This window comes from Coturnix japonica, chromosome 20 (assembly GCF_001577835.2).
Source record: "Coturnix japonica isolate 7356 chromosome 20, Coturnix japonica 2.1, whole genome shotgun sequence".
In the NCBI taxonomy this organism is placed as follows: Eukaryota; Metazoa; Chordata; class Aves; order Galliformes; family Phasianidae; genus Coturnix; species Coturnix japonica.
In genome coordinates, this window is record NC_029535.1 from 4420959 (window position 1) to 4432482 (window position 11524).

The 11524-nt window shown below is 56.4% G+C and overlaps 1 long non-coding RNA gene across 1 annotated transcript; it reads right to left on the reverse strand.

Moving 5' to 3' along the window:
• Nucleotides 1-8554: 8554 nt before the first annotated feature.
• Nucleotides 8555-11463, reverse strand: LOC116654300. The gene is made up of 4 exons (XR_004309444.1): nucleotides 11112-11463; nucleotides 9084-9137; nucleotides 8736-8785; nucleotides 8555-8617 (listed from the first exon to the last, which is right to left on the reverse strand). It is a non-coding gene; the product is annotated as an uncharacterized LOC116654300 (long non-coding RNA).
• Between the last annotated feature and the right edge of the window lie 61 nt (nucleotides 11464-11524).

Consider the following 11524-nt stretch of genomic DNA (forward strand, 5'->3'; position numbering starts at 1 on the left):
CTAATGGGGCCTGTGGTCCTTCAATAATGGGGTTGTGGGTCTTCTATAGGTCTATGGGGTGATCATTGTGGGTTCTTTCTATGGTATAAGCGGTGTCTAGTGTGCGTTTTATGGCTTATGGGGTCTGTGGTTTTTTTCATATGGTTGGCTTAATAGGGTCTGTGGGTCTTTCTATGGCTTATGGCGGGTCTTGTTGCGGTCCATTCTGTGCGCTTTATGGAGGTCTGTCGTGAGTTTTCTTGATGGTTGGCTCTATAGGGTACTGTGTGTCTTTCTATGGCTTATGGGGTACTGTGGGTCATTCATATGGGGTCTGTGGGGTCCTTCTATGGCCTTATGGGGTTCCTGGGTCCTTCTATGGCCTTATGGGTTCTGTGGGTCGTCTTACTGATGGAGGTCTGTGGAGTCCTTCTATGCAAGCTTATGGTGGGTTTGTGGGTCATCTATGGTATGGCTTCATAGGGTTCTGTGGGTCTTTACTAGTTGGGGTCTGTGGGTCCTTCTATGGCTCTGTGGGGCTAGTGGGATCTTTCTAATTGGTTGGCTTTGGGGTCTGGTGGGTCCTTCTTATGGGGTATTAGTGGGATCTTTTTATGTCTTATGGCATGGTCTGTGGGTCCTTCTAGTGCATTATGGGGTCTGTAGGTGTCTTCTATGCTTATAAGGGGAGTCGAATGTAAAGTTCTTTTCTATGGCTGCTTCTATGGGGTTGCTGAAGGTCCAATTCCGTATGGGGCCTGTGCGGTTTTCTATGGTTGGCTTATGGGGTCTAGTGGGTCCTTTTCTGGGCTTATTTGTGGCACTGTGGGTTTTCTCTTAATGGTTGGCTTATTAGGAGGTCTGTGCGGTCCTTCATGTGGCTTATGGGGCTGTGGGTCTTAATCTATGGCTGCCCTTATGGTGGTCTGTGTCGGTCTTTCTATGGGGTCTGTGAGGATGCCTTCTATGGCTATCGGTGATACTAGGCGGTCTTCCTATTGGAAGGTCTGTGTGGATTCTTTCTATGGAGCTTATGGGTCTGTGCGGCTTTTCTATGGTTGGCTATGGCGGTTGCTGGGTTAGATTCTTATGGGGTACTGTGAAGGTCCTTTCTTGTGGACTTATTGGAGCTCTGATTAGCGATACTATTCTATGGCTATATGGAGGGTCTGTGAATGCATGTGCTTCATATGGCTTATTGGTCTGTAAGTCTTTCTAATTGGTCTAAGCTTTTATGGGGATCTGGTGAGGTCTTTCTATGGGGGGCCTGATGGGTGTATTCATTATAGGTTGGATTAATATGGGGCCTGATGGATCCTTTCTGTTGGCTTATGGTGGCACAATGTGGGTTTTCTAATGGGCTGCCTTATGAGTGTCTGTGGGTCTTTCTATGGGGTCTGTGAAAGAGATCCTATCTATGGCCTTATTGTAGTCTGACGGCGTCTTCCTATGGAGGTACTGTGGGTCTTTCTATGGCTATATGAGGGTTCTGAGGGTTTTTCTCATGGCTTGGCTTAACTGGGTCTGTGGTCTTCTATGGAGAGTTGTAGTTCTTTTCTTATGGCTGCTTTATGGGGTTCTGATGGGTCTTCTATGGGGTTGTGGGTCTTTTTTGTGGCTTATGCGGGTCTTGTGGCGTCATCTATGGCTTATTGGAGGTACTGAGGCTCCTTGCTATGAGGGTCTAGTTGTCCGTCTACGGAGCTTATGGAGAGTCTGTGGGGTCTTTTCTATGCTCTATAGAGTGGTCTGTTAGAGGCTCCTTCATATGGGGTTCTGCTAAGGGGTCTTTCTATTGGCACTTATGGGTCTGTGGGTCCTTCATGATGACTATAAATGGAATCTGATGTGGTCTTTCATATAGGGCAGGCCTTATGGGGTCATTCTGTTATACCTGGGACGGGTTTTGGAGGTGGCGTTATGGTGTTTTCTCTGGATGGAGTTACAGGGAGTGGATTTTGGATGGCCCAGTTCTAAGGTGGGTGTCCTTCACCTTTTCTAGTGTCTTCCTACCCCTTAATGGGGTCTGATGGGCACCGGGGTGGATTTGGGGCTTAATGGGGCCGTTTTGGGGTCACACAGTGTTTGGAGTTAATATGGCATCTCCCTTGCCCTATGGGTTCCCATCTCCATCCCTAGGCCGGCCCTATGGGCTGGGGGACGGCCCCATGGCGCTCCCTCATTGGGGTAAGCTGCAGAGGGAGAGCAGACAAATAAGCCTGTGCTGGGGGGAGGAGGATTCAGTGGGGAAAGGCGGGTCTGGGGATTTCAATGGAGGACAGGGAGGTGGGATTCAGTGGGGCACGGGAGTGGGATTCCAATGGGGCTCAGCGGATTCAAGTGAGGGCAGGAGGTGGGTTTCAATGGGGCTCAGGGTTCAAGTGCTAGGCGGGGGGGGGGGGGGGGGGGGGGGGGGGTGGGGGGGGGGGGGGGGGGGGGGGGGGAGGGGGGGGGGGGGGGGGGGGGGGGGCGGGGGGGGGGGGGGCAGGGGTGATTCAGTTGGGCCAGGAGGTGCGGATGTTCAATGGGGCAGAGAGGGATGAGGCATTCATGAGGGGAGAAGGGGTTGAGGACTTCAATGGGGGCAAGGGGTGGCAATTCAGTGGGGCAGTAGAGCAGGTAAGGGACATTCAGTGGGGACAGGGGGTGGGGAATTCAATGGGGCTCAGGGCTCAATGGGGCAGGGGTGGAGTCAGTGAGGGAAGCACTGGGTGTGGGATTCATGGAGGCAGGGGTAGGGCAATTCATGGGGCAGGGGAATGGTAGATTCAGTGGGGCTCAGCGGGTTCAGTTGGGGCTATGGAGGTGCAATCAGGTGGGCGGAGTTGGTCATTCAGTGGAGGCAGAGGGGGCTGGGATTCAATGGGGCTAGGGGTGGAAATTCGTGGCTTGCAGGGAGGTGAGCATTCATAAGTGGGGCAGGGCAGCAAACCAACAGGTGGGAATTTCAATGGCGGGGGCAGGGATGGCGAGTGGCATTTCATTGGTGGCAGGGGGGTGGGCTTCAATGGGGACTTCAAGGGCTCAATGGGGCAGCGGGGTGGTGGGGTTCAAATGGAACGGCATGGGTTGGCAATAATCAGTAGGGTCCAAGGGGGTGGATATCAATGGGGCTCAGGGGCTCAATGGGGCAGGGGTTGGGGTTTCAATGGGAGGGTGGCACACTTCAAGATGAGGTCGGGAGGTGCGGATTCAATTGGGGCTTCAGGGTATCAATGGGGCAGGGGTGCGATTTAATGGGGGCCAGGGGTGGCATTCACGTGGGGCAGGGGGTGGATATCAGTGGGGCAGGGGACATTGGGTATTCAATGGGCAAAGGGTGGGATTCAATGGGCACGGGTAGGTTGGCAGTTCAGTGGAGGTAGGGGCAGGAATATCAATTGGGGCAGGGGTGGGATATCAAAAAGAGAGTAGGGCAAGGGTGGCATTCAATGGGGCAGGGGGTGGGATTCAATGGGGCAGGGGTGGCATTCAGTGGGGCAGGGGGTGGGATTCAATGGGGCTCAGGGTTCAAGGTGGGGGCAGGGGCGGTAGGGATTCAATTGGGGCAGGCGCAGGGTGGCATTCAAGTGGGGAGGGGGATTCAATGGGGGCTCTAGGTTCAGTGGGGCAGGCGATATGGTGAGAGTTCCAATGAAGGGACTCAGGGTTCAAGTAGAGGGCAGGGACCAGTGTACTAAGGTAATCGGAAATCTCAGTTTGGTCAAAGGTAGAGGGTGGCACGCACCCTGCAATGCGGGCTCACGTCTCACCTATGTGAAAGGGTCGCTATATAAAACACTGGGATTCAAATGCGGGCTCAGGGACATTATCAGTGGGCACTGCGGTGATTCAATGGGGCTCAGGGACTCCACAATGCGGTCAGGGGGTAGAGATTTCTAATCAGGGGTTAGACTCTCATAACTCACCCAAAGACCCCACAGGCCTCAGTTTGGAGCCCCCCCGCCCCTTCCCCACCCATCGAGTTCGCCTTCACGCCCATTGAATCCCATTTTGTGGATATTATTGTGGGCGGCCACCCCATTAAGCTTTCTCCCCATATCTCTCAGCCCCCCATATCTCTCAGCCCCCCATATCTCTCAGCCTTTGGTTCCCATATGATCCCGTTCCCGCCCTATTGCGTCATGTCCCGGCAGTTTCGGGGGTGGCTCCCGACCCGCCCAGGGTGCGGTGCGACACACCTGGACTTTGCTCCCAGCCCCACACCTACAACCCCCCCCCTTATATCCCAATGGGGGGGTTCCCTTATATCCTAATGGGGGGGGGGGGGCTGCACACCGACCCCCCCCTTTATTACTTGTGTCACCGACCCCCTGTCATTCCCTATATCCCCCATAGGTGGCGCTGTAACACTCCTGTCATTCCCTATGTCCCCTATAGGTGGCGCTGTAACCCCGTCATCCCCTATATACCCCATAGGCAGCACTATAACCCCCCTATTGTCCCCTGTTACCCCCATAGGTGGTGCTGTAATCCCCTGTTATCCCCTATTACCCCCATAGGCGGCGCTGTAACCCCCTGTCATCCCCTATATACCCCATAGGAAGCACTATAACCCCCCCATTATCCCCTATATCCCCCATAGGCGGCGCTGTAACCCCCCGTTATCCCCTATATCCCCTATAGGCGGCGCTGTAACCCCCTGTTATCCCCTATATCCCCCATAGGCGGCGCTGTAACCCCGTTATCCCCTATTACCCTATTACTATATCCCCCATAGGCGGCTCTGTAACCCCCCCTGTTATCCCCTATTACCCCCATAGGCGGCGCTGTAACCCCATACTATCCCCTATATCCCCCATAAGGGGCCCTGTAACCCCCCTATTATCCCCTATATCCCCCATAGGCGGCGCTGTAACCCCCCGTTATCCCCTATTACCCTATTATCCCCTATTACCCCCATAGGCAGCACTGTAACCCCGTTATCCCCTATTACCCTATTACCCTATTACTATATCCCCCATAGGCGGCGCTGTAACGCCCCGTTATCCCCTATATCCCCCATAGGCGGCGCTGTAACCCCGTTATCCCCTATTACCCAATTACCCTATTACTATACCCCCCATAGGCAGCGCTGTAACCCCGTTATCCCCTATTACCCTATTACCCTATTACCATATCCCCCATAGGCGGCGCTGTAACCCCCTGTTACCCCCTATTACCCTATTATCCCCTATTACCCCCATAGGCGGCGCTGTAACCCCCCGTTATCCCCTATTACTCTATTACCCTATTACTATATCCCCCATAGGTGGCGCTGTAACCCTGTTATCCCCTATTTCCCCCATAGGCGGCGCTGTAACCCCCCCGTTATCCCCTATATCCCCATAGTCGGCGCTGTAACCTCCTGTCATCCCCTATATACCCCATAGGAAGCACTATAACTCCCCCATTATCCCCTATATCCCCCATAGGCGGCGCTGTAACCCCCTGTCATCCCCTATATCCCCCATAGGCAGCACTATAACCCCCCTATTATCCCCTGTTACCCCCATAGGCGGCGCTGTAATCCCCTGTTATCCCCTATTCCCCCCATAGGCGGCTCTGTAACCCCCTGTTACCCCCTATTACCCTATTACCCCGTTATCCCCTATATCCCCCATAGGCGGCGCCTAAACCCCCCTGTTATCCCCTATTACCCTATTACCCTATTATCCTATTACTATATCCCCCATAGGCAGTGCTGTAACCCCGTTATCCCCTATTACCCTATTATCCCCTATATCCCCCATAGGCAGCACTGTAACCCCGTTATCCCCTATTACCCTATTACCCTATTATCCCCTATTACCCCCTTAGGCAGTGCTGTAACCCCCTGTTATCCCCTATTACCCCCATAGGCGGCGCTGTAACCCCCTATTACCCTATTATCCCCTATATCCCCCATAGGCGGCGCTGTAGCCCCCCCGTTACCCCCTATTACCCTATTACCCCCTATATCCCCATAGGCAGCGCTGTAACCCCCTATTACCCTATTATCCCCTATATCCCCCATAGGCGGCGCTGTAACCCCCTGTTATCCCCTATATCCCCCATAGGCGGCGCTGTAACCTCCTGGGGTCACCCTTTAGGGTCCCTGGGGTCACTTTTGGGGGTCCTATGATCAACCTTTTGGGTCCTGTGTGCTGCCACGGGTCTGGCAAAGGTTGGGGGGGGGGGCTTGTGACAGTGTGACGGGTCTGAAGGACCATGGAAGTGAATTGGGGGGGGTCCTCACCTTCAGGTCTCTGTGCACAATGAACTTCTGGTGGCAATTACTGCACGGCAGACACGATCTGCAAGAGGAGGGGGGGGGTGATAGGGGACCCCAAATGAGGTTTGGGGGGGGGGGTGATAGGGGACACCAAAAGAGGTTTGGGGGGGATGATAGGGACCCCAAAAGGAGTTTGGGGGGGGGGGGGTGATAGGGGACCCCAAAGGGGTTTGGGAGAGTAGGGACACCAAGAGAGTTTGGGGGGGGTGATAGGGGACACCAAAAGGGTTTGGGGGGTGATAGGGGACACCAAGAGAGGTTTGGGGGGTGATAGGGGACCCCAAAAGAGGTTTGGGGGGTTGGGGGGGTCCCTCCCCAACCTGTCGGAACTTGGCCCTGGCCTCCTTCTCCTTCATGCGCCCCTGAAGCCACCAGGTAGTCAAAGACTTCACCTGGGGGGGGGGAGAGAGAGAGCAGGGTGAGATACAGACAGGCTGCCCACCGCCGCGCATATACACCCCCCCCATACACAGCCCTGAATCCCCCCATACACAGCCCTGAATCCCCCCATACACAGCCCCCACCCTATATCCAGGCCCCCAACCCATATACAGCCTACCCCCATATACAGCCCCCTCCCCCATATCCAGGCCCCACCCCCATATAAAGCCCCACCACCCATATACAGCCCAACCCCCATACACAGGCCCCCACCCTATATCCAGGCCCCCCCATATACAGCCTATCCCCATATACAGCCCTCACCCCATATACAGCCCCCTCCCACCATATACAGCTCCCCACTCCATATTCCAGCCCCCCCCATATCCAGCCCCACCCCATATCCAGCCCCACCCCATATCTCACCCCCCACCCCCATATCCAGCCCCCACCCCCCATATCCAGCCCCCACCCCCCATATCCAGCACCTCCCCCATATCCAGCCCCACCCCCATATCCAGCCCCCCCCATATACAGCCCCCACCCATATCCAGCCCCCACCCCCATATATAGCCCCCTCCCACCATATACAGCTCCCCACTCCATATCCAGCCCCCCCCTATCCAGCCCCCCACCCCATACCACCCCCCCCTCCATATCCAGCCCCCCCCTCCATATCCAGCCCCCACCCCCCATATCCAGCACCCCCCCAATATCCAGCCCCCACCCCCCATATTCAGCACCCTCCCCCATGTACAGCCCCCAACCCCCATACACTGCCCCCAATTCCCATATTCAGCCCCCACCCCATATCCAGCCCCCCCCATAATCCAGCCCCAGCCCCCCCTTATCCAGCCCCCCCCCCATACACAGCCCCCACTCCAATCCAGCCCCAGCCCCCATATCCAGCCTAACCCCATACAGCCCCCCCATACAAAGCCCCCAACCCCCATACAAAGCCCCCACCCCATATACAGCCTACCCCATATACAGCCCTCACCCTATATCCAGCCCCTCTCCCATATCCAGCCCCCACCCCCATATCCAGCTCACCCCCCCATATAAAGCCCCCACCGCCATATACAGGCCCCACCCCCCATATCCAGCCCCCCCCCCATTACACAGCCCCCATACCCCATAATCCAGCCCCCCCCATATACAGCCCCCCCCATACACAGCCCCCAACCCCTGATACAGGCCCTCCCCCATATCCAGCCCCCACCCCATATCCAGGCCCCCCCATATACAAGCCTATCCTCCATATACAGCCCTCACCCCATATACAGCCCCCCCCATATACAGCCCCTCCCCATATCCAGCCCGCCCCCATATCCAGCCCCCACCCCCTATTACAGCCCTACCCCCCATATCCACCCCCACCCCATATCCAGCCCCCACCCCCAATATCCAGTCCCTCCACCCGCCATATCCAGCCCCCACCCCATATCCAGCCTACCCCCATATACAGCCCTCACCCCATATACAGCCCTCACCCCATATCCAGCCCTCTCCCCATATCCAGCCCCCCCCCATATCCAGCCCCCACCCTATATCCAGGCCCCCCCATATAAAGCCCCCAACCCCCATATACAGGCCCCACCCATATTCCAGCCCCCACCCCCCATATCCAGCCCCCCCCATATACAGCCCCCAACCATAACCAGCCCCCTCCCCATATCCAGCCCCACCCATATAAGCCCCCACCCCCCATATACAGGCCCCACCCATATCCAGCCCCCCCCCATATACAGCCTACCCCCATACACAGCCCCCCCCATATACAGCCTACCCCCATACACAGCCCCCAACCCCCATATCCAGCCCCCCCCCATACCCAGACCCCCCATATCCAGCCCCCACCCCCATATCCAGCCCCCCCCCCATATCCAGCCCCAGCCCCCCCCAATCCAGCCCCCCCCCCCCATACACCCCCCCCGCTCACCCCACTGGCGTACCCATGACCGTAAAGGGTCTTCTCCGTCTCGATCACCTCAAAGAGCTTCACTGTGCAAGAGGCCGAGTGGGGCGGGGGAGGAGGGGGGGGTGGCCGCCCCACCGTGTCCCATACGGTGTTGGGGGGGGGCACGTAAAACCCGTCTATGGGGCAGCATATGGGGCTCACCTATGTTGGGGTGGTTCAGCACCTTCATTATCCGCACCTCCCGGAACAAGCTATGGGGAAAGGATGGGGGGGTTGATGCTGAGACCCCCCCCCCATAAACAACAGGAGGGGAGGATGGATATGGGGGGGCACAGGGTCACGGGGGGGGGTGTTTATGGGGGGTGTATGGGGGGGCGGGTTTATGGGGGGGTGTTATGGGGGGGGGTGTTATGGGGGGGGTTATGGGGGGTGTTATGGGGGTGTTATGGGGGGGGGTGTTATGGGGGGGGGGTGTTATGGGGGGGGTGTTATGTGTTAATGGGAGGGTGTTATGGGGGGGTGTTATGGGGGGGGGATGGGAAGCATCACCTTCTGTAGGTGGAGGAGTTGAGACTGAGTCTTGTCAATGATCTTCACTGCAACCTATAGGGAGAAACAGGGATTGGAGAGCCACGGCCGGACCCACAGATAAATGGGCCCTAGGATGAGGAGCAGGAGTACAGGGCTGGCCTATATCATAATGGGCCTATAGGATGAGGAGCAGGAGTACAGGCTGGCCCTATATCATAACAGGGCCCTATATGCAGCACAGGGCTGGCCCTATATCATAATAGGGCCCTATATTGCAGCACAGGGCTGGCTCTATATCATAATAGGGCCCTATATGCAGCACAGGGCTGGCCCTATATCATAATAGGGCCTATATGCAGCACAGGGCTGTCCCTATATCATAATAGGGCCCTATATGCAGCACAGGGCTGTCCCTATATCATAATAGGGCCCTATACGCAGCACAGGGCTGTCCCTATATCATAATAGGGCCCTATAAGCAGCACAGGGCTGGCCCTATATCATAATAGGGCCCTATATGCAGCACAGGGCTGGCCCTATATCATAATAGGGCCCTATATGCAGCACAGGGCTGGCCCTATATCATAACAGGGCCCTATATTGCAGCAACAGGGCTGGCCCTATTCATAATGGGGCCCTATATGCAGCACAGGGCTGTCCCTATATCATAATAGGGGCCCTATATGCAGCACAGGGCTGGCCCTATATCATAATAGGGCCCTATATGCAGCACAGGGCTGGCCCTATATCATAATAGGGCCCATAGGATGCAGACCAGGAGCTCAGGGCCGGCCCCACATCGCAGTGGGGCCCATGGGATCGAGGTCTGTCTATATGGGATGAGATCTGTCCCCAACAGGACAAGGTCTGTCCCCATGGGACGAGGTCCATCCCATATCACAGTGGGGTCTATGGATGAGCTCTGTCCCCATTGGACACAGTCTGTCCCCATTGGACCAGGTCTGTCCCCGTAACACAGTGGGTCTATGGATGAGCTCAGCCCCTATGGGATGAGGTTTGTCCCCATATTGCAATGGGGCCCATGGGATGAGCTCAGCCCCATATCACAGTGGGGTCTATGGGATGAGCTCAGCCCCATATCACAGTGGGGTCCATAGATGAGCTCAGTCCATCAATCACAGTGGGGCCCATAGATGAGCTCAGCCCCATATCACAGTGGGGGTCTATGGGATGAGCTCAGTCCCATATCACAGTGGGGGGCTATGGGATGAGCTCAGTCCCATATCACAGTGGGGCCCATAGATGAGCTCAGCCCCATATCACAGTGGGGTCTATGGGATGAGCTCAGCCCCATATCACAGTGGGGCCCATAGATGAGCTCAGCCCCATATCACAGTGTCCCCACAGGACTCAGTGTGTCCCCATAGCTCTGTCCCTATGGCTGATCTCACCCATAGCCCAGCAGTGTCCCCCCATAGCTCTGTCCCTATGGCTGATCTCACCCATACCCAGCAGTGTGTCCCCATAGCTCTGTTCCCTATGGCTGATCTCACCCCATAGCCCAGCAGTGTGTCCCCATAGCTCTGTCCCTATGGCTGATCTCACCCCATAGCCCAGCAGTGTCCCCCATAGCTCTGTCCCTATGGCTGATCTCACCCCACACCCAGCAGTGTGTCCCATAGCTCTGTCCCTATGGCTGATCTCACCCCATAGCCCAGCAGTGTGTCCCCATAGCTCTGTCCCTATGCGCTGATCTCACCCCATAGCCCAGCAGTGTGTCCCCATAATCTCGTCCCTATGGCTGATCTCACACCCATAGCCCAGCAGTGTGTCCCCATAGCTCTGTCCCTATGGCTGATCTCACCCATAGCCCAGCAGTGTGGTCCCCATAGCTCTGTCCCTATGGCTGATCTCACCCCATAGCCCAGCAGTGTCCCCCCATAGCGCTGTCCCTATGGCTGATCTACCCCACACCCAGCAGTGTGTCCCCATAGCTCTGTCCCTATGGCTGATCTCACCCCATAGCCCAGCAGTGTGTCCCCATAAGCTCTGTCCCTATGGCTGATCTCAGCCCATTTCATTCACCTCCTTCCCGGTCAGGACGTGTCGTGCCAGTTTGACCTTGGCGAAGTTCCTTTGCCGATGGTTTTTCAGCAGCCGATAGTTCCCGACGTGCGGCTGCTCGTCGGCCGAGCGCGCCCGAACCGCGGCCACGCAGCACGCGGGCTTCCCCGACGGCTTCGAGTCTGTATGGCACAGCGCTGCCTATGGGGGAGAGAGTAATAGGGTAATAGGGGATAATAGGGATAACGGGGGTTACAGCACTGCCTATGGGGATATAGGGGGTAATAGGGTAATAGGGGGTAACGGGGTTACAGCGCTGCCTATGGGGGATATAGTAATAGGGTAATAGGGTAATAGGGGATAACGGGGGGTTACAGCGCGCCGCCTATGGGGGATATAGTAATAGGGTAATTGGGTAATTAGGGCGATACGGG